The sequence below is a fragment of the Cherax quadricarinatus genome, chromosome 21 (genome assembly GCF_038502225.1).
Source record: "Cherax quadricarinatus isolate ZL_2023a chromosome 21, ASM3850222v1, whole genome shotgun sequence".
Classification (NCBI taxonomy): Eukaryota; Metazoa; Arthropoda; class Malacostraca; order Decapoda; family Parastacidae; genus Cherax; species Cherax quadricarinatus.
The window spans coordinates 30,956,104-30,983,325 of record NC_091312.1 but is presented as its reverse complement, the minus strand read 5'-3'; positions in this window follow the sequence as shown (position 1 = coordinate 30,983,325).

The window sequence follows — 27,222 nt, the reverse complement described above, 5'->3', positions numbered from 1 at the left end:
GGGGCTGGGAGGAAGGTTTGCTACAGAGGATAGTGTGAGGGGCTGGGAGGAAGGTTTGCTACAGAGGATAGTGTGAGGGGCTGGGAGGAAGGTTTGCTACAGAGGATAGTGTGAGGGGCTGGGAGGAAGGTTTGCTACAGAGGATAGTGTGAGGGGCTGGCACGAAGGTTTGCTACAGAGGATAGTGTGAGGGGCTGGGACGAAGGTTTGCTACAGAGGATAGTGTGAGGGGCTGGGAGGAAGGTTTGCTACAGAGGATAGTGTGAGAGGCTGGGAGGAAGGTTTGCTACAGAGGATAGTGTGAGGGGCTGGCACGAAGGTTTGCTACAGAGGATAGTGTGAGGGGCTGGGACGAAGGTTTGCTACAGAGGATAGTGTGAGGGGCAGGGAGGAAGGTTTGCTACAGAGGATAGTGTGAGGGGCAGGGAGGAAGGTTTGCTACAGAGGATAGTGTGAGGGGCAGGGAGGAAGGTTTGCTACAGAGGATAGTGTGAGGGGCAGGGAGGAAGGTTTGCTACAGAGGATAGTGTGAGGGGCAGGGAGGAAGGTTTGCTACAGAGGATAGTGTGAGGGGCTGGGACGAAGGTTTGCTACAGAGGATAGTGTGAGGGGCAGGGAGGAAGGTTTGCTACAGAGGATAGTGTGAGGGGCAGGGAGGAAGGTTTGCTACAGAGGATAGTGTGAGGGGCAGGGAGGAAGGTTTGCTACAGAGGATAGTGTGAGGGGCTGGGACGAAGGTTTGCTACAGAGGATAGTGTGAGGGGCAGGGAGGAAGGTTTGCTACAGAGGATAGTGTGAGGGGCAGGGAGGAAGGTTTGCTACAGAGGATAGTGTGAGGGGCAGGGAGGAAGGTTTGCTACAGAGGATAGTGTGAGGGGCAGGGAGGAAGGTTTGCTACAGAGGATAGTGTGAGGGGCAGGGAGGAAGGTTTGCTACAGAGGATAGTGTGAGGGGCTGGGATTAAGGTTTGCTACAGAGGATAGTGTGAGGGGCAGGGAGGAAGGTTTGCTACAGAGGATAGTGTGAGGGGCTGGGACGAAGGTTTGCTACAGAGGATAGTGTGAGGGGCTGGGACGAAGGTTTGCTACAGAGGATAGTGTGAGGGGCTGGGACGAAGGTTTGCTGCAGAGGATAGTGTGAGGGGCTGGGAGGAAGGTTTGCTACAGAGGATAGTGTGAGGGGCTGGGAGGAAGGTTTGCTGCAGAGGATAGTGTGAGGGGCTGGGAGGAAGGTTTGCTACAGAGGATAGTGTGAGGGACTGGGACGAAGGTTTGCTGCAGAGGATAGTGTGAGGGGCTGGGAGGAAGGTTTGCTACAGAGGATAGTGTGAGGGGCTGGCACGAAGGTTTGCTACAGAGGATAGTGTGAGGGGCTGGGACGAAGGTTTGCTACAGAGGATAGTGTGAGGGGCTGGGAGGAAGGTTTGCTACAGAGGATAGTGTGAGGGGCTGGGACAAAGGTTTGCTACAGAGGATAGTGTGAGGGGCTGGGACGAAGGTTTGCTACAGAGGATAGTGTGAGGGGCTGGGAGGAAGGTTTGCTGCAGAGGATAGTGTGAGGGGCTGGGACAAAGGTTTGCTACAGAGGATAGTGTGAGGGGCTGGGACGAAGGTTTGCTACAGAGGATAGTGTGAGGGGCTGGGAGGAAGGTTTGCTACAGAGGATAGTGTGAGGGGCTGGGAGGAAGGTTTGCTGCAGAGGATAGTGTGAGGGGCTGGCACGAAGGTTTGCTACAGAGGATAGTGTGAGGGGCTGGCACGAAGGTTTGCTACAGAGGATAGTGTGAGGGGCTGGGACGAAGGTTTGCTACAGAGGATAGTGTGAGGGGCTGGGAGGAAGGTTTGCTACAGAGGATAGTGTGAGGGGCTGGGAGGAAGGTTTGCTGCAGAGGATAGTGTGAGGGGCTGGGACAAAGGTTTGCTACAGAGGATAGTGTGAGGGGCTGGGACGAAGGTTTGCTACAGAGGATAGTGTGAGGGGCTGGGAGGAAGGTTTGCTACAGAGGATAGTGTGAGGGGCTGGGAGGAAGGTTTGCTACAGAGGATAGTGTGAGGGGCTGGGAGGAAGGTTTGCTACAGAGGATAGTGTGAGGGGCTGGGAGGAAGGTTTGCTACAGAGGATAGTGTGAGGGGCTGGGAGGAAGGTTTGCTACAGAGGATAGTGTGAGGGGCTGGGAGGAAGGTTTGCTACAGAGGATAGTGTGAGGGGCTGGGACGAAGGTTTGCTACAGAGGATAGTGTGAGGGGCTGGGACAAAGGTTTGCTACAGAGGATAGTGTGAGGGGCTGGGACGAAGGTTTGCTGCAGAGGATAGTGTGAGGGGCTGGGACGAAGGTTTGCTACAGAGGATAGTGTGAGGGGCAGGGACGAAGGTTTGCTACAGAGGATAGTGTGAGGGGCTGGGACAAAGGTTTGCTACAGAGGATAGTGTGAGGGGCTGGGACGAAGGTTTGCTACAGAGGATAGTGTGAGGGCTGGGACGAAGGTTTGCTGCAGAGGATAGTGTGAGGGGCTGGGAGGAAGGTTTGCTACAGAGGATAGTGTGAGGGGCAGGGACGAAGGTTTGCTACAGAGGATAGTGTGAGGGGCTGGGACAAAGGTTTGCTACAGAGGATAGTGTGAGGGGCTGGGACGAAGGTTTGCTGCAGAGGATAGTGTGAGGGGCTGGGAGGAAGGTTTGCTACAGAGGATAGTGTGAGGGGCAGGGACGAAGGTTTGCTACAGAGGATAGTGTGAGGGGCAGGGACGAAGGTTTGCTACAGAGGATAGTGTGAGGGGCAGGGACGAAGGTTTGCTGCAGAGGATAGTGTGAGGGGCTGGGAGGAAGGTTTGCTACAGAGGATAGTGTGAGGGGCTGGGAGGAAGGTTTGCTACAGAGGATAGTGTGAGGGGCTGGGACAAAGGTTTGCTACAGAGGATAGTGTGACGGGCTGGGACGAAGGTTTGCTGCAGAGGATAGTGTGAGGGGCTGGGACGAAGGTTTGCTACAGAGGATAGTGTGAGGGGCAGGGACGAAGGTTTGCTACAGAGGATAGTGTGAGGGGCTGGGACAAAGGTTTGCTACAGAGGATAGTGTGAGGGGCTGGGACGAAGGTTTGCTACAGAGGATAGTGTGAGGGGCAGGGACGAAGGTTTGCTACAGAGGATAGTGTGAGGGGCTGGGACAAAGGTTTGCTACAGAGGATAGTGTGAGGGGCTGGGACGAAGGTTTGCTACAGAGGATAGTGTGAGGGGCTGGGACGAAGGTTTGCTGCAGAGGATAGTGTGAGGGGCAGGGAGGAAGGTTTGCTACAGAGGATAGTGTGAGGGGCAGGGACGAAGGTTTTCTACAGAGGATAGTGTGAGGGGCAGGGAGGAAGGTTTGCTACAGAGGATAGTGTGAGGGGCAGGGACGAAGGTTTGCTACAGAGGATAGTGTGAGGGGCAGGGAGGAAGGTTTGCTACAGAGGATAGTGTGAGGGGCAGGGACGAAGGTTTGCTACAGAGGATAGTGTGAGGGGCTGGGACAAAGGTTTGCTACAGAGGATAGTGTGAGGGGCTGGGACGAAGGTTTGCTGCAGAGGATAGTGTGAGGGGCTGGCACGAAGGTTTGCTACAGAGGATAGTGTGAGGGGCTGGCACGAAGGTTTGCTACAGAGGATAGTGTGAGGGGCTGTGACGAAGGTTTGCTACAGAGGATAGTGTGAGGGGCTGGCACGAAGGTTTGCTACAGAGGATAGTGTGAGGGGCTGGCACGAAGGTTTGCTACAGAGGATAGTGTGAGGGGCTGGGACGAAGGTTTGCTACAGAGGATAGTGTGAGGGGCTGGGACGAAGGTTTGCTACAGAGGATAGTGTGAGGGGCTGGGACGAAGGTTTGCTGCAGAGGATAGTGTGAGGGGCTGGGACAAAGGTTTGCTACAGAGGATAGTGTGAGGGGCTGGGTCGAAGGTTTGCTGCAGAGGATAGTGTGAGGGGCTGGGAGGAAGGTTTGCTACAGAGGATAGTGTGAGGGGCAGGGACGAAGGTTTGCTACAGAGGATAGTGTGAGGGGCAGGGACGAAGGTTTGCTACAGAGGATAGTGTGAGGGGCAGGGACGAAGGTTTGCTGCAGAGGATAGTGTGAGGGGCTGGGACGAAGGTTTGCTGCAGAGGATAGTGTGAGGGGCTGGGAGGAAGGTTTGCTACAGAGGATAGTGTGAGGGACTGGGACGAAGGTTTGCTACAGAGGATAGTGTGAGGGGCTGGGAGGAAGGTTTGCTACAGAGGATAGTGTGAGGGGCAGGGACGAAGGTTTGCTACAGAGGATAGTGTGAGGGGCTGGGAGGAAGGTTTGCTACAGAGGATAGTGTGAGGGGCTGGGAGGAAGGTTTGCTACAGAGGATAGTGTGAGGGGCTGGGAGGAAGGTTTGCTACAGAGGATAGTGTGAGGGGCTGGGAGGAAGGTTTGCTACAGAGGATAGTGTGAGGGGCTGGGAGGAAGGTTTGCTACAGAGGATAGTGTGAGGGGCTGGGAGGAAGGTTTGCTACAGAGGATAGTGTGAGGGGCAGGGACGAAGGTTTGCTACAGAGGATAGTGTGAGGGGCTGGGAGGAAGGTTTGCTACAGAGGATAGTGTGAGGGGCTGGGAGGAAGGTTTGCTACAGAGGATAGTGTGAGGGGCTGGGAGGAAGGTTTGCTACAGAGGATAGTGTGAGGGGCTGGGAGGAAGGTTTGCTACAGAGGATAGTGTGAGGGGCTGGGACGAAGGTTTGCTGCAGAGGATAGTGTGAGGGCTGGGACAAAGGTTTGCTACAGAGGATAGTGTGAGGGGCTGGGAGGAAGGTTTACTACAGAGGATAGTGTGAGGGGCTGGGACAAAGGTTTGCTACAGAGGATAGTGTGAGGGGCTGGGACAAAGGTTTGCTACAGAGGATAGTGTGAGGGGCTGGGGCGAAGGTTTGCTACAGAGGATAGTGTGAGGGGCTGGGACGAAGGTTTGCTACAGAGGATAGTGTGAGGGGCTGGGAGGAAGGTTTGCTACAGAGGATAGTGTGAGGGGCAGGGACGAAGGTTTGCTACAGAGGATAGTGTGAGGGGCTGGGACAAAGGTTTGCTACAGAGGATAGTGTGAGGGGCTGGGACGAAGGTTTGCTACAGAGGATAGTGTGAGGGGCTGGGAGGAAGGTTTGCTACAGAGGATAGTGTGAGGGGCTGGGAGGAAGGTTTGCTACAGAGGATAGTGTGAGGGGCTGGGAGGAAGGTTTGCTACAGAGGATAGTGTGAGGGGCTGGGAGGAAGGTTTGCTACAGAGGATAGTGTGAGGGGCTGGGACAAAGGTTTGCTACAGAGGATAGTGTGAGGGGCAGGGACGAAGGTTTGCTACAGAGGATAGTGTGAGGGGAAGGGACGAAGGTTTGCTACAGAGGATAGTGTGAGGGGCTGGGACAAAGGTTTGCTACAGAGGATAGTGTGAGGGGCTGGGACGAAGGTTTGCTGCAGAGGATAGTGTGAGGGGCTGGGACGAAGGTTTGCTACAAAGGATAGTGTGAGGGGCTGGGACGAAGGTTTGCTACAGAGGATAGTGTGAGGGGCTGGGACGAAGGTTTGCTACAGAGGATAGTGTGAGGGGCAGGGACGAAGGTTTGCTACAGAGGATAGTGTGAATGGCTGGGACGAAGGTTTGCTACAGAGGATAGTGTGAGGGGCTGGGACAAAGGTTTGCTACAGAGGATAGTGTGAGGGGCTGGGACAAAGGTTTGCTACAGAGGATAGTGTGAGGGGCTGGGAGGAAGGTTTGCTACAGAGGATAGTGTGAGGGGCTGGGACGAAGGTTTGCTACAGAGGATAGTGTGAGGGGCTGGGAGGAAGGTTTGCTACAGAGGATAGTGTGAGGGGCTGGGACAAAGGTTTGCTACAGAGGATAGTGTGAGGGGCTGGGACAAAGGTTTGCTACAGAGGATAGTGTGAGGGGCTGGGAGGAAGGTTTGCTACAGAGGATAGTGTGAGGGGCTGGGACGAAGGTTTGCTACAGAGGATAGTGTGAGGGGCTGGGAGGAAGGTTTGCTACAGAGGATAGTGTGAGGGGCTGGGAGGAAGGTTTGCTACAGAGGATAGTGTGAGGGGCTGGGACGAAGGTTTGCTACAGAGGATAGTGTGAGGGGCTGGGAGGAAGGTTTGCTACAGAGGATAGTGTGAGGGGCTGGGAGGAAGGTTTGCTACAGAGGATAGTGTGAGGGGCTGGGAGGAATGTTTGCTACAGAGGATAGTGTGAGGGGCTGGGAGGAAGGTTTGCTACAGAGGATAGTGTGAGGGCTGGGACGAAGGTTTGCTACAGAGGATAGTGTGAGGGGCTGGGACGAAGGTTTGCTGCAGAGGATAGTGTGAGGGGCTGGGACAAAGGTTTGCTACAGAGGATAGTGTGAGGGGCTGGGACAAAGGTTTGCTACAGAGGATAGTGTGAGGGGCTGGGAGGAAGGTTTGCTACAGAGGATAGTGTGAGGGCTGGGACGAAGGTTTGCTACAGAGGATAGTGTGAGGGGCTGGGACGAAGGTTTGCTACAGAGGATAGTGTGAGGGCTGGGACGAAGGTTTGCTACAGAGGATAGTGTGAGGGGCTGGGACAAAGGTTTGCTACAGAGGATAGTGTGAGGGGCAGGGACGAAGGTTTGCTACAGAGGATAGTGTGAGGGGCTGGGACGAAGGTTTGCTACAGAGGATAGTGTGAGGGGCTGGGACGAAGGTTTGCTGCAGAGGATAGTGTGAGGGGCTGGGAGGAAGGTTTGCTACAGAGGATAGTGTGAGGGGCTGGGACGAAGGTTTGCTACAGAGGATAGTGTGAGGGGCAGGGACGAAGGTTTGCTACAGAGGATAGTGTGAGGGGCAGGGACGAAGGTTTGCTGCAGAGGATAGTGTGAGGGGCTGGAACGAAGGTTTGCTACAGAGGATAGTGTGAGGGGCAGGGACGAAGGTTTGCTACAGAGGATAGTGTGAGGGGCTGGGACGAAGGTTTGCTAAAGAGGATAGTGTGAGGGGCTGGGAGGAAGGTTTGATACAGAGGATAGTGTGAGGGGCTAGCACGAAGGTTTGCTGCAGAGGATAGTGTGAGGGGCTAGCACGAAGGTTTGATACAGAGGATAGTGTGAGGGCTAGCACGAAGGTTTGCTGCAGAGGATAGTGTGAGGGGCTAGCACGAAGGTTTGCTGCAGAGGATAGTGTGAGGGGCAGGGACGAAGGTTTGCTACAGAGGATAGTGTGAGGGGCAGGGACGAAGGTTTGCTACAGAGGATAGTGTGAGGGGCTGGGAGGAAGGTTTGCTACAGAGGATAGTGTGAGGGGCTGGGAGGAAGGTTTGCTACAGAGGATAGTGTGAGGGGCTGGGAGGAAGGTTTGCTACAGAGGATAGTGTGAGGGGCTGGGAGGAAGGTTTGCTACAGAGGATAGTGTGAGGGGCTGGGACGAAGGTTTGCTACAGAGGATAGTGTGAGGGCTGGGACGAAGGTTTGCTACAGAGGATAGTGTGAGGGGCTGGGACGAAGGTTTGCTGCAGAGGATAGTGTGAGGGGCAGGGACGAAGGTTTGCTACAGAGGATAGTGTGAGGGGCAGGGACGAAGGTTTGCTACAGAGGATAGTGTGAGGGGCTGGGAGGAAGGTTTGCTACAGAGGATAGTGTGAGGGGCTGGGACGAAGGTTTGCTACAGAGGATAGTGTGAGGGGCTGGGAGGAAGGTTTGCTACAGAGGATAGTGTGAGGGGCTGGGAGGAAGGTTTGCTACAGAGGATAGTGTGAGGGGCTGGGAGGAAGGTTTGCTACAGAGGATAGTGTGAGGGGCTGGGACGAAGGTTTGCTACAGAGGATAGTGTGAGGGCTGGGACGAAGGTTTGCTACAGAGGATAGTGTGAGGGGCTGGGACGAAGGTTTGCTGCAGAGGATAGTGTGAGGGGCTGGGACAAAGGTTTGCTACAGAGGATAGTGTGAGGGGCTGGGACGAAGGTTTGCTACAGAGGATAGTGTGAGGGGCTGGGACGAAGGTTTGCTACAGAGGATAGTGTGAGGGCTAGCACGAAGGTTTGATACAGAGGATAGTGTGAGGGGCTGGGACAAAGGTTTGCTACAGAGGATAGTGTGAGGGGCAGGGACGAAGGTTTGCTACAGAGGATAGTGTGAGGGGCAGGGACGAAGGTTTGCTACAGAGGATAGTGTGAGGGGCTGGGACGAAGGTTTGCTACAGAGGATAGTGTGAGGGGCTGGGACGAAGGTTTGCTGCAGAGGATAGTGTGAGGGGCTGGGACGAAGGTTTGCTACAGAGGATAGTGTGAGGGGCTGGGACGAAGGTTTGCTACAGAGGATAGTGTGAGGGGCTGGGACGAAGGTTTGCTGCAGAGGATAGTGTGAGGGGCTGGGACGAAGGTTTGCTACAGAGGATAGTGTGAGGGGCTGGGACGAAGGTTTGCTACAGAGGATAGTGTGAGGGGCTGGGACGAAGGTTTGCTACAGAGGATAGTGTGAGGGGCTGGGACGAAGGTTTGCTGCAGAGGATAGTGTGAGGGGCTGGCACGAAGGTTTGCTACAGAGGATAGTGTGAGGGGCAGGGACGAAGGTTTGCTATAGAGGATAGTGTGAGGGGCAGGGACGAAGGTTTGCTATAGAGGATAGTGTGAGGGGCAGGGACGAAGGTTTGCTATAGTGGATAGTGTGAGGGGCTGGCACGAAGGTTTGCTGCAGAGGATAGTGTGAGGGGCAGGGACGAAGGTTTGCTATAGAGGATAGTGTGAGGGGCTGGCACGAAGGTTTGCTACAGAGGATAGTGTGAGGGGCTGGCACGAAGGTTTGCTACAGAGGATAGTGTGAGGGGCAGGGACGAAGGTTTGCTATAGAGGATAGTGTGAGGGGCAGGGACGAAGGTTTGCTATAGAGGATAGTGTGAGGGGCTGGCACGAAGGTTTGCTGCAGAGGATAGTGTGAGGGGCTGGGATGATGGAACACGGTTGGTTCAGCTGCCTCACCCTCACCCTTGCAAAATCTGCAGCTTTGCTCTCTTGATCTCTGGCTTCCAGGAATAGGGGAAAGAGTCTGTCCCATGACCTTCCACTGCTGACCTTTTCTACGTTCCCAACTCTTCTCTTTTTTTTCTCTCTCTCTTTCTCCTACATCGTTTCTTCTTATTTTTAATTTTCATTACCTATAATATTCTGAGTGTGAGTGGCAGTGGCAGACTGATACCACTGACACGGCAGCAGTGGCAGGCTGACTTCACTAGCACGGCAGCAGTGGCAGGCTGACATCACTAGCACGGCAGCAGTGGCAGGCTGACACCACTAGCACGGCAGCAGTGGCAGGCTGGCACCACTAGCACTGCAGCAGTGGTAGGCTGACACCACTAGCACGGCAGCAGTGGCAGGCTGGCACCACTAGCACGGCAGCAGTAGCAGGGTGACACCACTAGCACTGCAGCAGTGGCTAACACCACTCGCACTGCAGCAGTGGCAGACTAACACCACTAACACGGCAGCAGTGGCAGGTTGACACAATTAACACGGCAGCAGTGGCAGGTTGACACAATTAACACGGCAGCAGTGGGACGAACACCACTAACACGGCAGCAGTGGCAGGTTGACACAACTAACACGGCAGCAGTGGCAGGCTGACACCACTAGCACGGCAGCAGTAGCATCCTGACACCACTAGCACGACAGCAGTGGCAGTCTGACACCACTAGCACTGCAGCAGTTACACAGTAACACCACTAGCACTGCAGCAGAGGCAGGCTGACACCACTATCACTGCAGCAGTGGCAGACTGACACCACTAGCACGGCAGCAGTGGCAGGCTGACACCACTAGCACTGCAGCAGTGGCTGACTAACACCACTAGCACGGCATCAGTGACAGGCTAACACCACTAGCACGGCAGCAGTGGCAGACTAACACAACTAGCAAGGCAACAGTGGCAGACTAACACCACTAGCACGGCAGCAGTGGCAGACTAACACCACTAGCAAGGCAGCAGTGGCAGAATAACACCACTAGCACGGCAGCAGTGGCAGGCTGACGCCACTAGCACAGCAGCAGTGGCAGACTGACACCACTAGCACGGCAGCAGTGGCAGGCTGACACAACTAGCATTGCAGCAGTGGCAGACTAACACCACTAGCACTGCAGCAGTGGCAGGCTGACACCACTTGCACTGCAGCAGTGGCAGACTGACACCACTAGCACGGCAGCAGTGGCAGGCTGACACCACTAGCACTGCAGCAGTGGCAGACTAACATCACTAGCACGGCAGCAGTGACAGATTAGCACCACTAGCACGGCAACAGTGGCAGGCTGACACCACTAGCATGGCAGCAGTGGCAGACTAACGCCACTATCACGGCAGCAGTGGCAGGCTGACACCACTATCACGGCAGCAGTGGCAGGCTGACACCACTATCACGGCAGCAGTGGCAGGCTGACACCACTATCACGGCAGCAGTGGCAGGCTGACACCACTATCACGGCAGCAGTGGCAGGCTGACCCCACTATCACGGCAGCAGTGGCAGGCTGACACCACTAGCACTGCAGCAGTGGCAGACTGACACCACTATCACGGCAGCAGTGGCAGGCTGACACCACTATCACGGCAGCAGTGGCAGGCTGACACCACTAGCACTGCAGCAGTGGCAGGCTGACACCACTACCACGGCAGCAGTGGCAGGCTGACACCACTAGCACGGCAGCAGTGGCAGGCTGACACCACTATCACGGCAGCAGTGGCAGGCTGACACCACTATCACGGCAGCAGTGGCAGGCTGACACCACCAGCAGCATAGACAAATGGAGCCTCTTTCTCTGGTTACTATCGTTGTGTTGAAAGTTTTATGGTAGACATTGATTCCTCCATCTCATTGACAGGTCGTGTGTGTTGATATTGCCCTGAGGGAGAGAGGGAGAGAGGGAGAGAAGATGGACGGAGGGAGGGAGGGAGGGAGGGAGGGAGGGAGGGAGGGAGGGAGGGTGTTAGGAAGGAAGGGACGGTGGGAGGGAGGGTGTTAGGAATGGAGGGTGGGAGGGAGAAAGGAAGTGAAAGAGAAGGATCTGCACAGAATATAGAGATGTAAAGTTAACATTATCCTAGAGGCTTTGGGTTCGTCCACCTTCGTCCTCTCCCTGTCTAGTCTGTCCTTCCCTTCCTTCCTCGGTCTTTTCTGTCCCATACTCCCTCTGTCTCTTTTCTCTCCTCATGCACTAAAACTACGTAGATAGGAGAATGGAGAGAATGTTTGTAACTGAAAAGAAAACTACAAACAAACACACACACACACACACACACACACACACACACACACACACACACACACACACACAGTCTATACATTGACTTGTATGAACTTCACGTCTGAGGTTGGCTGTTGTGGACACAGGAAGAGGCTTAATACTTAACATTGAAGTTATTTGCTCATTATTTGACCAACTTTGTGTACTCGGCCTATGTTAGTGTTTGTTGTATACTTTGTTGGTGTCTACTCACTATATTTTGTGGATTTTTTGTGGCTCTCCTAGGTAATTTGCCCATATTTATGTTACTATGATAATTGCACTTATGTAGACCTGTACCTAAATAAGCTTACATACAATATGTGGATCATGTGGTAGAGCTGTGATTCTCAACCTGTTTTGCCACAGTCACCCTTTTCAAAAGGTTCATTCCAATAATATGCATATAATATTAATTTTTTTTTTATTCTATATTAGTACATGTACAAAAATATTTACTTGGATTTTTTGATAGTGGAGTTTTACAAATATAATACCAATAGAAAATGTTGATGCATTTTAAAACTTGTTTTTATATATTCATAACTAATTACTTAACAGACTAAAGTTACTGAAGAATACTTCGGTAAACAAAAAGTTCATTAGAATGTCAGGGTGTCGTAATTTATATTATTGTGATGAACATAACAGTCAACGAAAAACCTGCGACTGTTTTTTCTTCGTCAGTCGATGGATGCGCGGAGCAGCGCTGGAAAGGTCACAAAGCAGCTCATTTTACACCTCCAATCTGCTTCGTTTTCATTTGCAGGAGTTGAAAAGCCTGAGTCACGAAGATATATTGAAACAAATGGAAGCAGTACATGGATAGCTCTTTCTTCCATTTTGGATAAGAATCGCGCATCAGGGGCCAAAATTCTGCGTCTTGCTCTTGAATCATTCTTCTGTTTCAGAAATTCATCTTGACAATCATCAAAAACTTTTTTAACTGACAATTTAAATGGATTTCGCACTAAATCCAATTCCTCATCACTGAGGTCAAGAAAACAGCGGCTGTAATAATTTTCCAGTCCGTCAAATGCTGCATTTTTTTTTTTTGCAAATTCTGGAAGCACTTGTCTTCACCCCCAGCAACAAGAATTGATGACAGTTTCTCAAATATTGAAACATTTTTGATCTTCACTTTCCTGTTCCAATTTTCCAGCTTGCTCATAAAATCTTGGAGGAATTCAGGAATTTTATATTGTTTGTATTCCTTGTATCTGAAGATTCGGCTTATTCAGCTGCTAAAAAATGTCAACCAAATAGGCCAGACGCATGATCCATTCCTCATCATCCAGCGAGGCAAAAAATTCCATCTTACCCTGAACTTCAAAAAATAATTTGAGCACTTCTCTAAGCCCAAATACTCGCTCAGTTCCATTTCCTTTTGAAAGCCATCGAAATGAAGCAAATGATGGCCAGCATCCATGTCATTACATAACTACTTGAAAAGTCGTGAGTTGAGAGCTTCTCCTTTGACAAAATTCACAAACTGAACTGTTTGATAGAAAAACTTCCCTAGTGGAGCTGGAAGTATTTTTGAGGGCAGTGCCTGATGATGGATTGCACAATGAATACCTTTCATTTTTGGAGCTCGTTTTTTCAATCCAGATTTTGTCCCCATCATAGCTGGTGCTCCATTTATACAGTACCACACACATTATCCCACAAAAGATTTTCTGATTCAAAGAAACATGAAACCTTTTCCAAAATATCTGAGGTCTTGGCAGTTGTTTCAAGAGGAGAACAACAGAGAAACTCCTTTTGAAATGAACCTGAGTGAACATCTCTTGCAAACACCAGCAACTCTGAACACGCTGCCACATCAATTGATTCGTCAAGATGAATTGAAAATAAGCCAAATGTTGCAGACTTGATCGCCTGTATAAGTTGACCCTTTATCTGAATGGCCACGTCGGTGATCCTCCTTTGAGCAGTACTGTTTGATAGTGAAACTGCTGCAAGTTTTTTCTCCAGTACACTTCCAAACACAAAGTGTTCCCAACTGTAGTGTGATTTTTCTGCTTTGTTATCTCCAGTGCTGCCACATAAGAAGCTTCAATAATCTTTTGGTTTATGTGTTGGAACATCCTGTTGAATCCAACTTCATCCTCACGTAGTCCAGCGAACGTTGAACTTAACTTTGTTGGTTTCGTAAAATCATTTAACAAAGCTTTGCTACAAAAAACACATTGAGATTTTTCTTCTCCATTGATGATGATGTATGTGAAACCATTTTGAATATTTGAATCATCGTACCCTTTATTTTGACATGTTCGGCTCCAAATTCTTTGAATAAAAAAAGCAAGAACAAGTCAGATAAAAAGTAAAATATTTATCTATATTTTAAATTTAATCTGCAACATTCAATATACTTTACTGGATGTCACAAATTAAATTAACAACAAACTACAATTCTACAGATTATAAATCACTGGTCAACAATTTTTGAAAAGTTGTATGCTTCTTAAATGAGGTTAGTTAATTATTACGTATTTTCGTGTCTTGAATCCAAATATCACCTTGAAAAATGTTTATTGGTTATGGGTTTAAATATATGAGACATGTAATATTTGATTATTTTATTGTAACGTACAATATGTGTCATTATATTTTAAACTCTAATCCGTACCTACTTTCTGCCTTTCTGCTTGGCGCTTATAATGGGTTGAAGAATCATCTCTTGCCAATGTCTAGCAATAGTCTGCAAGCATTTTTGTCCCACATTTGCCCTGGTACCATTTTTGGTGACCCCGTGGCCTGGCAGACGAAGCTCTCGCTGCATACACGGAGAGCCTGGGTTCGATTCCCGGCGGGATAGAAACATTTCGACGCGTTTTCTTACACCTGTTGTCATGTTCACCTAGCAACAAATAGGTACCTGGGTGTTAGTCGACTGGTGTGGGTCGTATCCTGGGAGACAAGATTGAGGACCACAATGGAAATAAGTCGGACAGCCCTCGATGGCGCACTGACTTTCTTGGGTTATCCTGGGAGACTAACCCTCCGGGGTTAAAAATCCGAACGAATTTTTATCTTATCTTATCCATGATTGAAATATCTTGGTGAAACTTTTCACCATGTTCGTCACAAACTGCCCCACAGTTCGCTGGAAAAAAAAAAGCCTAAATGTGAGTCCAAAAAGTGAATTTTAAGTGACATGTTACATCACATGTTCTTGAAGTGTTGGCGAGGTTTTCCACAAAGTCTTCATAGTTGCCTTCCCTTCTGTTTCCGAGAGATCCCTTCGCCACTAACTGGAATGCTTCCCAAGCAGCTTTCTCCTCCCCATGAAGGTCTGATTCAAAGTCACCGTCTTTAAGAAGCTCTCGAATCTGAGGACCATTGAAGACTCCCTCTCTTATCTTAGCGTCGCTCAGTGAGGGGAATTTTGATGTTAAATATTTGATGTTCCATATCTTTTACAAAGTTTTTCATGTGTGGAGCCCAGTTCTTAACCTGATCACCAATCTTGCATCCAAAATATAGGTGATATACCTTTCTAACCATAGCAGTTATACGATGTTTCTGTGATGCAAAGGTCACCTCACCACAAATGTAGCAGAAGTTGTCTGCCATATTCACACAAATACGAGGCATCTGAAAGAGGAAAGCAACAGACAGTTAGAAGATAAACAGAAAATTTATTCATTAATTTATCATTATAATACAGAGCATGACAGTTAAGCAGAAGTATTTACATCATTCAGTAGGAAAATAAAATTAATATAATATGCCTCACAGCCATATAAACAGCTTGCTCAGTGAATATTTACTATAAGTTTAAAAAGTGTTTGGCTAAGAAAATCACCTGCCTTTCAACTCAAAACATAAACTTGGACATGACAACCACCTTCTATGACTGCTGGAACAATAATGAAGGTCAGTGAGACTGTGATTGTGGTAAGAAACACACTGCCGCAAAACTGTTGGAAACTGTTGTGATACGTATATGTATATTGAAAAATAGAGCTAACAAACAATTTTAACCATGATATTCATTGTCAGTGACCTAAAATTAGTTGGAAATTGTTACTCTGATCTCTGAAGCATTTTGGTTGTTGACCGGTGACATACAGGACATCACACTTTGTCGAATAGCGGTACCAATTCACCCAGAAACACCCTAAAATGCCCCAGGGGGAAATTCCCTCAGAGGGAAATTCCCCCCCCCCCTGGTTGAGAACCCTGTGCTAGAGAGTTGCACACCTTGATTCTTGTGAATAGTCTTAATAATGTTGTATGATGTACCTTTTTTTATTTTGTCTCGAGATGAGCTTAAAATGATTTTCCATTACGGGGTGAGTAACAAACATTAAACACACAGCTTGATTGACTTGTATTCAGGCATTACTTCAGTTACTTTATAAATTGTCATTATTGCACTACATTCAGAACGTAGTAGGTTATTTATTTAAAACAAAGGAGCATTTTCAACATCTTGTTTTACCACATCCCTAGACTGCTAAACACAAGTATGATTTTCGGTTTATAACAGTGAGACGCTTCCTACAACAGCCACTGCTGTGGATGCTGAGGCAGGCTTGTCTCTCACTCCTGGCTTACCATCCCTAGTAGAAACAAAGAAAGACTTGTCTCTCACTTCTGGGTTACCAACCCTGCTAGAAACAGAGAAAGGCTTGTCTCACACTCCTGGCTTACCATCCCTGCCAAATACAGAGAAAGGCTTGACTCTCACTCTTGGCTTACCATCCCTGCCAGAAACAGAGAAAGGCTTGTTTCACACTCCTGTCTTAACATCCCTGCTAGAAACAGAGAAAGGTTTGTCTCTGACTTCTGGCTTACCATCCCTGCTAGAAGCAGAGAAAGACTTGTCTCTGGCTCCTGGCTTACCATCCCTGCTCTAAAAACAGAGAAAGGTTTGTTTCTCACTCCTGGCACACCATCCCTGCTCTAAAAACAGAGAAACGCTTGTCTCTGACTCCTGGCTTACCATCCCTGCTAGAAACAGGGAAAGGCTTGTCTCTCACTCCTGGCTTACCATCCCTGCTAGAAACAGAGAAAGGCTTGTCTCTCACTCCTGGCTTACGATCCCTGCTAGAATAAGAGAAAGGCTTGTCTGTCACTCCTGGCTTACTATCCCTGCTAAAAACAGAGAAAGGCTTGTCTCTGACTCCTGGCTTACCATTCCTGTTCTAGAAACAGAGAAAGGCTTGACTCTGACTCCTGGCTTTCTGTCCGTGCTCTAGAAACAGAGAAAGGCTTGTTTCACACTCCTGGCTTACTATCCCTGCTCTAGAAACAGAGAAAGACTTGTCTCACACTCCTGGCTTACTGTCCCTGCTATAGAAACAGAGAAAGGCTTGTCTCTCACTCCTGGCTTACCATCCCTGCTGTAGAAACAGAGAAAGGCTTATCTCACCCTCCTGGCTTACCATCCCTGCTCTAAAAACAGAGAAAGGCTTGTTTCTCACTCCTGGCACACCATCCCTGCTCTAAAAACAAAGAAAGGCTTGTCTCTGACTCCTGGCTTACCATCCCTGCTAGAAACAGAGAAAGGCTTGTCTCTCACTCCTGGCTTACCATCCCTGCTAGAAACAGAGAAAGGCTTGTCTCACACTCCTGGCTTACGATCCCTGCTCAAGAAACAGAGAAAGGCTTGTCTCTCACTCCTGGCTTACCATCCCTGCTAGAAACCGAGAAAGGCTTGTCTCACACTCCTGGCTTACCATCCCTGCTCAAGAAACAGAGAAAGGCTTGTCTCACACTCCTGGCTTACCACCTTTGCTCAAGAAACAGAGAAAGGCTTGCGTCTCACTACTGGCTTACCATTTATGCTCTAGAAACAGAGAAAGGCTTATCTCTCCCTCCTGGCTTACCATCCCTGCTAGAAACAGAGAAAGGCTTATCTCTCCCTCCTGGCTTACCATCCCTGCTAGAAACAGAGAAAGGCTTGTCTCTCACTCCTGGCTTAGGATCCCTGCTAGAATCAGAGAAAGGCTTGTCTGTCACTCCTGGCTTACCATCTGTTGTGACCCCTGAATGGGTCACAATATATATAATGTATATTACCTTTTCATATAATTTATATTGCTTATATTTGCGATAATAGCTAAATCGTAAATATATTGCTTTGTATTATTATTTGGCTTAGTTATTTTATTAGGTAGGATGTAACATTTATATATTATTCAGTGCTCATAGTTCAAGTCTTGATTGTCTAACTACTGTAATTATCGCTCGTTGCTCGTTTCCCTGCCGGCTTCTCGGTGTTGCTGGGCAGCAACTGTCCACGGAGCAATCACGTGATCGAGGGGGGTGTTGACACCTCGCCTGGAGTAGTGAGTCTGGGCTGGACTCTCTTGTCGGTTGGACGTTCTCTTGCCAAGACGGTCAACACTCCTATCTCTTGTGGGCCCTTGTTGGGAGATCGTCTCTGTCGCTTTCTTGTTGTTGGTTCTGTGGAACTCTGGTCACAGAACATTGCCTAGACTTAGTGATTTTTGACGTTGTACTGAGGTTGTGTGTCGCATAGACACTCTGAGCAACCCAGGTCCTGAGCTGTAGCTTCTGACCTAACTTGTACTGGTATCTGTGTACTGTCACAGTCGGGGATTTTCTTACGCCAAATTTACATTCAGTTGTATAGGAGTTTTGTGACTTTTGTGGAGGATCTGCAGAAGGTCCCTACTTAGTGTCATTATATTATCTCCTTGTTCCTGATTCTGTGTCGCAGTTGCTTGTTATATTGTTGTTCGGCTTATCAGTCGTTTTATTGTTCAAGCAAGCTGTTCTGATTGCCAGGTTGGTCAAGAAGTTAGTTGATGTGAGGACCTTGTCAGTCACTAGTTTAAGTCTAGTCGAGTCGTGAGACATAGCGAACTACTTAGAGCACTTACACACATACACACAAACTTATTTGTATATATATGTATTATTAAATGTTAATGTACCAGACGGTACTTAAGACATATAAATGTGGCATGTGCCTTCAGCACAATATTACTGTACACGAGAGAAGTGATTATTATTATTTTGATTACATTAATTTAATTTGATAATTGTCATGCCCCTATGGTTAACCTTTCTTTAATATTACATTGCGGTTATTTCCTTTAATAGCTAAATTGGAAATAAATGTCCTTGTATTATTAAGGCTAATTCTTATTAACATTTATTATAATTTATGTAACATGGCCATGATAAGTTTAATTTTTTTTTTATTATTTTTATTTAAAACATAGAAGAATTACAATAATGTATAAGAGTATAAAATTAAAAACCATAATAGACATTACAAAACCTCTAGTACACAATCCCGGTACAGAAAATAAACACCATAGATAATGGCCATATTACAACCATATACATAACCCACAATGCATCCTACAAACCCTCCTTTTACAATAATTATTATTGCCAGAGCAGAAACACAGCTGACACGTCTCCCCCCTTAACATATGTACAGTCCCCGTTCTAAATAACATACATTAATTATCCTAATTAATGGTCATACTCTGACCTCATCAAAACATTAATGAGTATTCACCAAGAGTTGGTAGTGCATGAACAACAAGACACAAAAACATAAATTTACAACTAAAACAAATATGAAACATTACATTCCTATACACATACACCGTAATATACACCACAAATATAATATCAATTATTAATGTTGAAAATCATGAAATACAAACTTTCAAAACAATATTACGTAACGTGAAGTTCACACTCAAAATGCAAGATAATACACCACATGCTACATAGTGGTACAATACTAGGCTATGTAAATATGTTAAAGAACCCAAGACTACAACATGAAAAAGTATTATCCAAATGGTCTATCATGATTTTAGTAAGTTAACAACACTAAACTCCTTATAACATCTAACACACCACATACAAACTTACCAAAACGTAACACACATTCCACAAGACTACACTATCACTGTGCCTTCTAGCACGCGCCTATCTAATATTACATACAAATATATACAAAAATATTAATTTAGAGAACTAATCCTCATCCACACGTTTACATAATAGGTAATACTGCAAACTGTTGCAGGAACACGTTACAAAATGGCAAAAAAAAAAATAACTCAGTGCTTCAAGGAACCATAGTGAAAGGAATACATTCTCATGAAATGTTAAAATTCAATTGCAAGAGCAGTACAAGCGGAATATAATACGCTACCAAACAATATACATGTTATATAATTTATAGGTTATATATTAATAAATGTGATATATTTAAACTGCTATTTCCACCTTCCCCATCAAGGGAACTAAGCAAAACTAATCTTTCACAACCTCTCATCTAGTCCCATATGAGTACCTCCAATGACACCCAATCACACCCAATCACACCCAATCACCCATCACTGCACACCCAAAGAGGTGAACCCGTTGAATACCCCTGAACCCCCCCCCTTTTACCAACCTACTCACCCCGGCAGTTAAGGCCCCTTATAACACCAATAAATTCCCTGTTGTTAGTCCCCTATAGCCCTCAGAAAAAACTCATCCCACCTTTTTCCAAAAATGTCTCTATTGCGACACAAAGTTCGATAAAACGTCGCCGCCAAAGTCCTTCTCAGCACATCCCTACCCTCCTTCCCTCTCATACCCCACAAAACATATATGTAGTCCACGATTACATATGCTAAACCCCTTACCACACCCTCATCCACACCACTCATATCAAGACTCAACGCTCGCAATACCGACACACCTTGACCCCCCCACTCTCACCACTACCTTACTCATCCATACCCTGATGCACTCCAAACCTTCACAAAAATAGACAACATGATATGCATTGTCTTCCCCACTGCATCTGCCACACACCCCACCCTCGATAACCCTCCTATCTCTGAGCATCGCTCCCGTTGGCAAAATCCCATGATCCCATGCAGGAAACGATACATAACCTCACGCGTCCTAGGTCGTATCCTTAATTTACTAAATCTTCGCCATATTACGTCCCAAACATACATGGGGTAGATCCCTTCAACTGGCGCCACTACATGTCCCTCTAACAATTTACACAAAGTTCCCACCTTTACTTTTCCCGGTTCCCTGGCTAACACTAAGGCAGGTAACACTGTTTCACATTCCTTCATTTCCGCCCCTCCATACCATTTCCTCAGGTGTGCATGTACCTTATCTAGCTGAATTCCCCTCCATCCACCTGCATTCATCACTTCCCTCTTAATAAACACACATTTCACACGCTTTCTCAAGTCCAACAAACCCAACCCTCCCCTACATACCGGCAATGTCACTACCTCCCTTCGCAACCAGTTGCACCCTGAACCCCACAAAAATTTAAACACCATTCTAAGAATACTCGTGATCGCCGTTCCTGTTAACGGCATCACAGCCGAAACAAACCAGACTTTACTGTATAGTAATACATTGATGACAATTGCACGTTGCCTAAGGGTTAAATGGTGAGGTCGCAGCATACCCAAACGATGCTGCACCTGTTCCACCATCCTATTCGAATTGTTAACCCTGGCAGCACTCAGGTCAGCCTCATATATAACACCGCAGATTTTCAGACTCCCGGTCTGCCGGTGCACAACATCGCATCCCCATTCTAATCTCCCTGCCCACTCTCCCAGCCCCATTATCATTGACTTCTCCAAATTCACCTTCATCCCAGTCGCTCTCCCAAAATTGCGTACAACTTCCCCCAAAAGTCCTAACCTCGTCTCCTCACTCACCAAAATAGTTGTATCATCAACATAGCCCACCAAACCAGGCCAAGGCTTCTGCTCACCCTCCCCCCTCACTGTCCTTAGACGATCCTCCAACATCCTATAAAAGGGATCCTGAACACATGCAAACAATAGTTGTGATAATGGACATCCCTGCCGAAGACCCCGCTCCATGTTGACTCCCTCCCCCACACACCCATTGATTTGCACCCGTACCTTCGCGTTTGAGTACAACGTACCCACCCACTCCACTATTTCTTCTCCAAACCCCTGTCATAGGAGAATATCCCTCAAAGCCTTTCTTTCCACCCTGTCATAAGCCCCTTGCTAATCCAACACCACCAACGCCCCTCTGCCCCTTCCCATGTCCTCCAGGAACCCCTTTACGATCCCGTGGCCCTCGCCCATCGACCTACCAGGTAACCCAAACTGAGATGCAAACACGACCCTCCCCACAACACATTTAAGCCGATTCCCAAGAATTTTCGCGAACAATTTATAATCAGCACAAAGCAACGAAATGGCTCGGTAATCCCGAAGGGTACTCTGCTGTTTACCCTTCAGGACCAACACCACCACCGCCGTTGCCTGCGATTCTCCCATCTTACCTCCTTCTTTCATGGCATTCATTAACCCTACTAGGAAACCCCTAAGCAGACCCCAGTGCTGTACATAAAATTCGCATGGTAAACCATCAATCCCGGGTGCCTTTCCCTTCCTCATGTCCATAAGGGCTCTCCATATTTCCTCCTCCTCAATGACCCCACCCAGTGCCTCCCGATCACTCCTCCCTAGTTTGCACGGCACATACTCACATACCTGCCCAAGAACCTCTCCATCCACCCCACTACTTTTCCCGTATTCCTCAAACCATCTATCTGCATATGTACTCATCCCCGTGGTTTCCCTTAATACCTGACCCTCTCTAAAACCCCCCACCGAAGAAATGACTTGCAATCCCGGTATTGTAGTCGTTCGCTGTCGTAACTTCTGTCCTCGCAGCACACAAGCCGATGGCTTGTCGCCCCTGAGTACTTCGTCCGACCCCGCCTGTACCCGTACCACCGCAAACCGTTCTTCTTGTAAATCCCTTATCCTTTCCTTCAACATGTGTATATCCTCCACTGGGTACACCCCAGCCACCGCCCCCCCCCCTCGTAACAATCCCGTAATCTAGATTCTAAATAATTTGACAAACCATACTGCAATTGATTAATGCGTTTGCCCTCCCTCACATAAAATTGACGTATTCTTACCTTAGCCACACTATCCCGCCATCCTACCACATCCTCCTCAGTCCTTCTGTCTGCACAGAGCTGTGCCCAAAATACTGCAAAACCTTCCACTCCCTCCCTATCCCCCAAAACCATTGTGTTCAGTTTCCAGTAACTTCCCTGACTGAGCCAAAGCATCCCACCCCACCTCCACTAATACCGCCCTATGATCGGAAGACACCATCTCAATAGTTTTAAAAGACTCTACCGAAACCCTCTGTGATAAATATAACCTGTCCAAACGAGCCGCCTATCTCAGTCTTATAAACGTATGTTCCACCTCCCACAAACCTCCCCCGAAAGCATCACGTAATTGAAGATCTCTAAGCAGGCCCCCCAAGACTGAGGAACAATATCCCGCTCCTCTGGGTTCCACGTCTGCCCTCTTAACTACACAATTCCAAAAATCCCCCACAATCGCCACAGCCGGTAACGTGCGTAGGTAGTACACAAGCTCCTCCCGCACAAAATCCATCTTTACTTTCGCGTCACTTTCTGCTGGGGCATACACACACACAAACGCCACTCTCTCTCCCATCCACCATCCTTCCACACGTAATACTCTCCCCCCCTCTTTCCTGTGCAATACAAACGGGCTCACCTCCCTGATTAACACACCCACTCCTCCTTTTAAACGCTCAGACGGCAACACATAAGCCTGATACCCAGGCACCACTAATTCACGACCAAGCTTAAAATTGTGCTCCTGCACAAAAACTACGTCAACCTTGTACCTATTCAAAAACATTCTGAAGCACTCACGTTTAACACCATTACACAGACCATTAATATTTATTGTTATACACCTGAGGCCAGTTTAAGGTTTCGCTCCCCGCCTCATGTCAAGACTCTTCCCTTTCAGACCATTCCCCTGGGCTTTGCCTTTGCCACACACTCCACCCTCCTTCCCAACCATCCCCCCCCCCTTCTGTTGTGGCCCTCTCGTAGAATCACTCTGGGTACCATAACCCCATGTCTTTTTCCCTGGCCTTTGCGCCAGCGTCAAAACATCGTCCGAATCTGACATTGCTGCCCTTTTCCTTGTAGCTCCCTCAGTTTCCATAACTGAGTCCTGAGAGCCAGCACAATGAACTTCTACCTTTACCACCCTTAATCCACCTCCATGTTCTTCCATGGCACTCGCACTGTCCATCACAGGTGCCACCTGATCCTCTCCCCCCCCCCTCTGCACACACCTTCTGCCCTGATCTCAGGTTCCTGCCCGCTGTGACTCTCCACCTCCGTAGACTGTAACATAGCCTGTATCACCGTCTCCAACTCCTCCTCAATAGCTTGCACTGCTGCGCCCACCCGCACCTCCTCACTTGACAACTGTACTGTTGATGGGCCAGGTGATTCATGGACCACCACTTCTCCTTCCGATTCCACAGGAGCCACCACCTCTTCACTCCACAAGCGACCACGCCCTCCTCCTTGCCCCCGTTCTTCCTTAGGCATCGGTTTCTCATACGCAGGTGCTCCGCCCCTTGCCGGCCCAGGAGCCATATTCCGCTTGCCACAGTCTGCCGCCATATAGTCATATTCGCCACACAGTCGGCATGTACGCCTCTGCCCAGCATACACTACCATTATCTGGGTTCTAAACTGGTCGAGATATACATACGAGGGTATAGGATGCCTTAGCGTCATCTTGAGATTGAAAGAACCCTCAGGATATCCTGTGTAAGCTCCTTTTACCCATTTACCAGGTTGGGCTAGATGTACAGTTCCATAAGTTCGAAAACATTGCGAATATCCACTTCATCAGCCTCAAAAGGCACGTTTCGGAGCTTAACCCACGAATAATGTCGTGAAACATTCGTCAACTTGACCCTCACTGCCGGTGTTACGTTAATGCTGACATCTTGATAACGATCCACCAACGCCTCGTATACTTGAGCAGTTAGCAGCTTCACGAATATTCTATACACACCGTTCAGTGCCACTCCATACAAATCCTCGTCTCTGATGCCGTATGTCTCTCTTACAATTTTGGGCAATAACACATCAACTGACGTAGGCGTTAAAGCCCAACTAATGAGCTCAATGCCCACAGTATTCACTCTCCTGCGCACACCTGGCGCCATGTTGTTGGCTGAGTAGCTCGTCTGGGAAAACAGTAGAGGGGTGCAAAGCACGACCGCACTCTACCTCATCCAGGCAGCGAATGGTATAGTAACATGCCTGCCGCCCGGTGTGCTGGTGTATGGTTAGCCGTGATGTTCGATGGTTATACCCCCCTTCCCTCCCCTTTATGTTCAACTACTCTACTGAGTGTTGGTGAGTCACGTCACGTGACCCACTTGGCCTGTATGCTCAAGGTTGAGGGACGAGCAATGAAGAAGAAGCAGCCAACGAGAATACTCCTGCTCGTCTCTGGTAACGGGCCAAGGTTTATTATCCGGCCTGGACATATTCTGTTTTATTCTGACTGCTTCCAATTGGGAAATAAGACTTTATACATTAAAGTAATATCTAGGATCTCCTCCTAATCATCTGTAATGAAAGCCTTATATATTTTGGACAATATAGAACAAACATGCATTCTTAATTTATATACGATAATTCGTATATTATTATTTCTGGCTTTTTGTTGTATCATGAATATACTTAATTAAAATTAGTCATTCCGGAGGATCACTATTATTACCCTAACCTCTCTGACCAAAATTGTTATTCTCTAAACAGAAGGAAATAGTGGTTACAATACTTGGAGTGTAACAATAATATACTCCTAGACAATTTTATTATTAATAAGCTTAACGAATTTTAATTTCTTTAGTAAGTAGCCTACCAGTTGCAATCCTGAAGCACTACTGAATCTTACTGAATTCTAATGGACTACTTGTTCCAAAAACCCAGTAACAGGCTGGATGCTAGAAGGGCAGACCTTTCTAATATTCACTGGAGATCTCTATGCTTATTAGAAATCGTTTTATTTTGTAACACCATCCTTGCTAGAAACAGAGAAAGGCTTGTCTCTGACTCCTAGCTTACCCTCCCTGCTCTAGAAACAGAGAAAGGCTTGTCTTTGACTCCTGGCTTACTATCCATGCTCTAGAAACAGAGAAAGACTTATCTCATACTCCTGGCTTACTGTCCATACTCTAGAAACAGAGAAAGGCTTGTCTCTCACTCCTGGCTTACCATCCCTGCTTTAGAAACAGAGAAAGGCTTGTCTCACACTTGTGGCTTACCATCACTGCTCTAGAAACAAAGAAAGGCTTGTCTCACCCTCCTGGCTTACCATCTCTGCTCTAGAAACCGAGAAAGGCTTGTCTCACCCTCCTGGCTTACCATCTCTGCTCTAGAAACCGAGAAAGGCTTGTCTCACCCTCCTGGCTTACCATCTCTGCTCTAGAAACCGAGAAAGGCTTGTCTCACACTCCTGGCTTACCATCCCTGCTCAAGAAACAGAGAAAGGCTTGTCTCACACTCCTGGCTTACCATCCCTGCTCAAGAAACAGAGAAAGGCTTGTCTCTCACTACTGGCTTACCATCTATGCTCTAGAAACAGAGAAAAGCTTATCTTGGCTTACCATCCCTGCTAGAAACAAAGAAAGGCTTGTCTCTAACTCCTGGTATTCCATCCCTACTAGAAACAAAGAAAGGCTTGTCTCTCACTCCTGGCTAACTTTCCTGCTGGAAACAAAGAAAAGCTTGTCTCTCACTCCTGGCTTACTAACCCTGCTAAATACAGAGAAAGGCTTTTCTCTCACTCCTCGTTTAAAATCCCTGCCAGAAACAGAGAAAGGCTTGTCTCTGACTCCTGGCTTACCACCCCTGTTCTAGAAACAGGGAAAGGCTTTTGTCTCACTTCTGGCTTACTATCCCTGCTGGAAACAGAGAAAGGCTTGTGTCTCACTTCTGGCTTACTATCCCTGCTAGAAACAGAGAAAGGCTAGTCTCTTACTTATAGCTTACAATCCCTGCTAGAAACAGAAAAGATTGTATCTCACTCCTGGCTTACCATCCCTGCTAGAAACAGAGAAAGGCTTGTCTCTGACTCCAGGCTTACCATCCCTGCTAGAAATAGAGAAAGGCTTGTCTCTGACTCCTGGCTTACCATCCCTACTCTAGAAACATAGAAAGGCCTGACTCCCATTCCTGGCTTATTATACTTGCTCTAGAAACAGAGAAAGGTTTGTCTCACACTTCTGGCTTAGTATCCCTGCCCAAGAAACAGAGAAATGCTTGTCTTTAACACCTGGCATACCATCCCTGCTCTAGAAACAGTGAAAGGTTTCTCTGACACTCCTGGCTCACCATCCTTGCTACAGAAACAGATAAAGGCATGTCTGTCATTCCTGGCTTATTATCCCTGCTCTAGAAACAGAGAAAGGCTTGTTTCACACTCCTGGCTTGCTATCCTTCCTCTAGAAACAGAGAAAGACTTGTCTCACACTTCTGGCTTACTGCTCATGCTCTACAAACAGAGAAAGGCTTGTCTCTCACTCCTGGCTTACTATCCCTGCTCTAGAAACAGAAAAACGCTTTTCTCACACTCCTGGCTTGTCATCCCTTCTCTAGAAACAGAGAAAGGCTTATCTCACACTCATGGCTTACCATCCCTGCTCTAAAAACAGAGGAAGGCTTGTCTCACACCCCAGGCTTACCATCCCTGCTACAGAAACAGAGAAAGGCTTGTCTCCCATTCCTGGCTTATTATCCCTGCTTTAGAAACAGAGAAAGGCTTATCTCACACTCATGCCTTACCATCCCTGCTCAAGAAACAGAGAAAGGCTTGTCTCACACTCCAGGCTTACAATCCCTGCACTAGAAACAGAGAAAGGCTTGTCTCTGACTCCTGGCTTACCATCTCTGCTCTAGAAACAGAGAAAGGCTTGTCTCACATCCCAGGCTTACCATCGCTGCTGAAGAAACAGAGAAAGGCTTGTTTCACACTCCTGGCTTACTATCCCTGTTCTAGAAACAGAGAAAGGCTTGTCTCACACTACTAGCATACTGTCCCTGCTCTAGAAACAGAAAAAGACTTGTTTCACACTC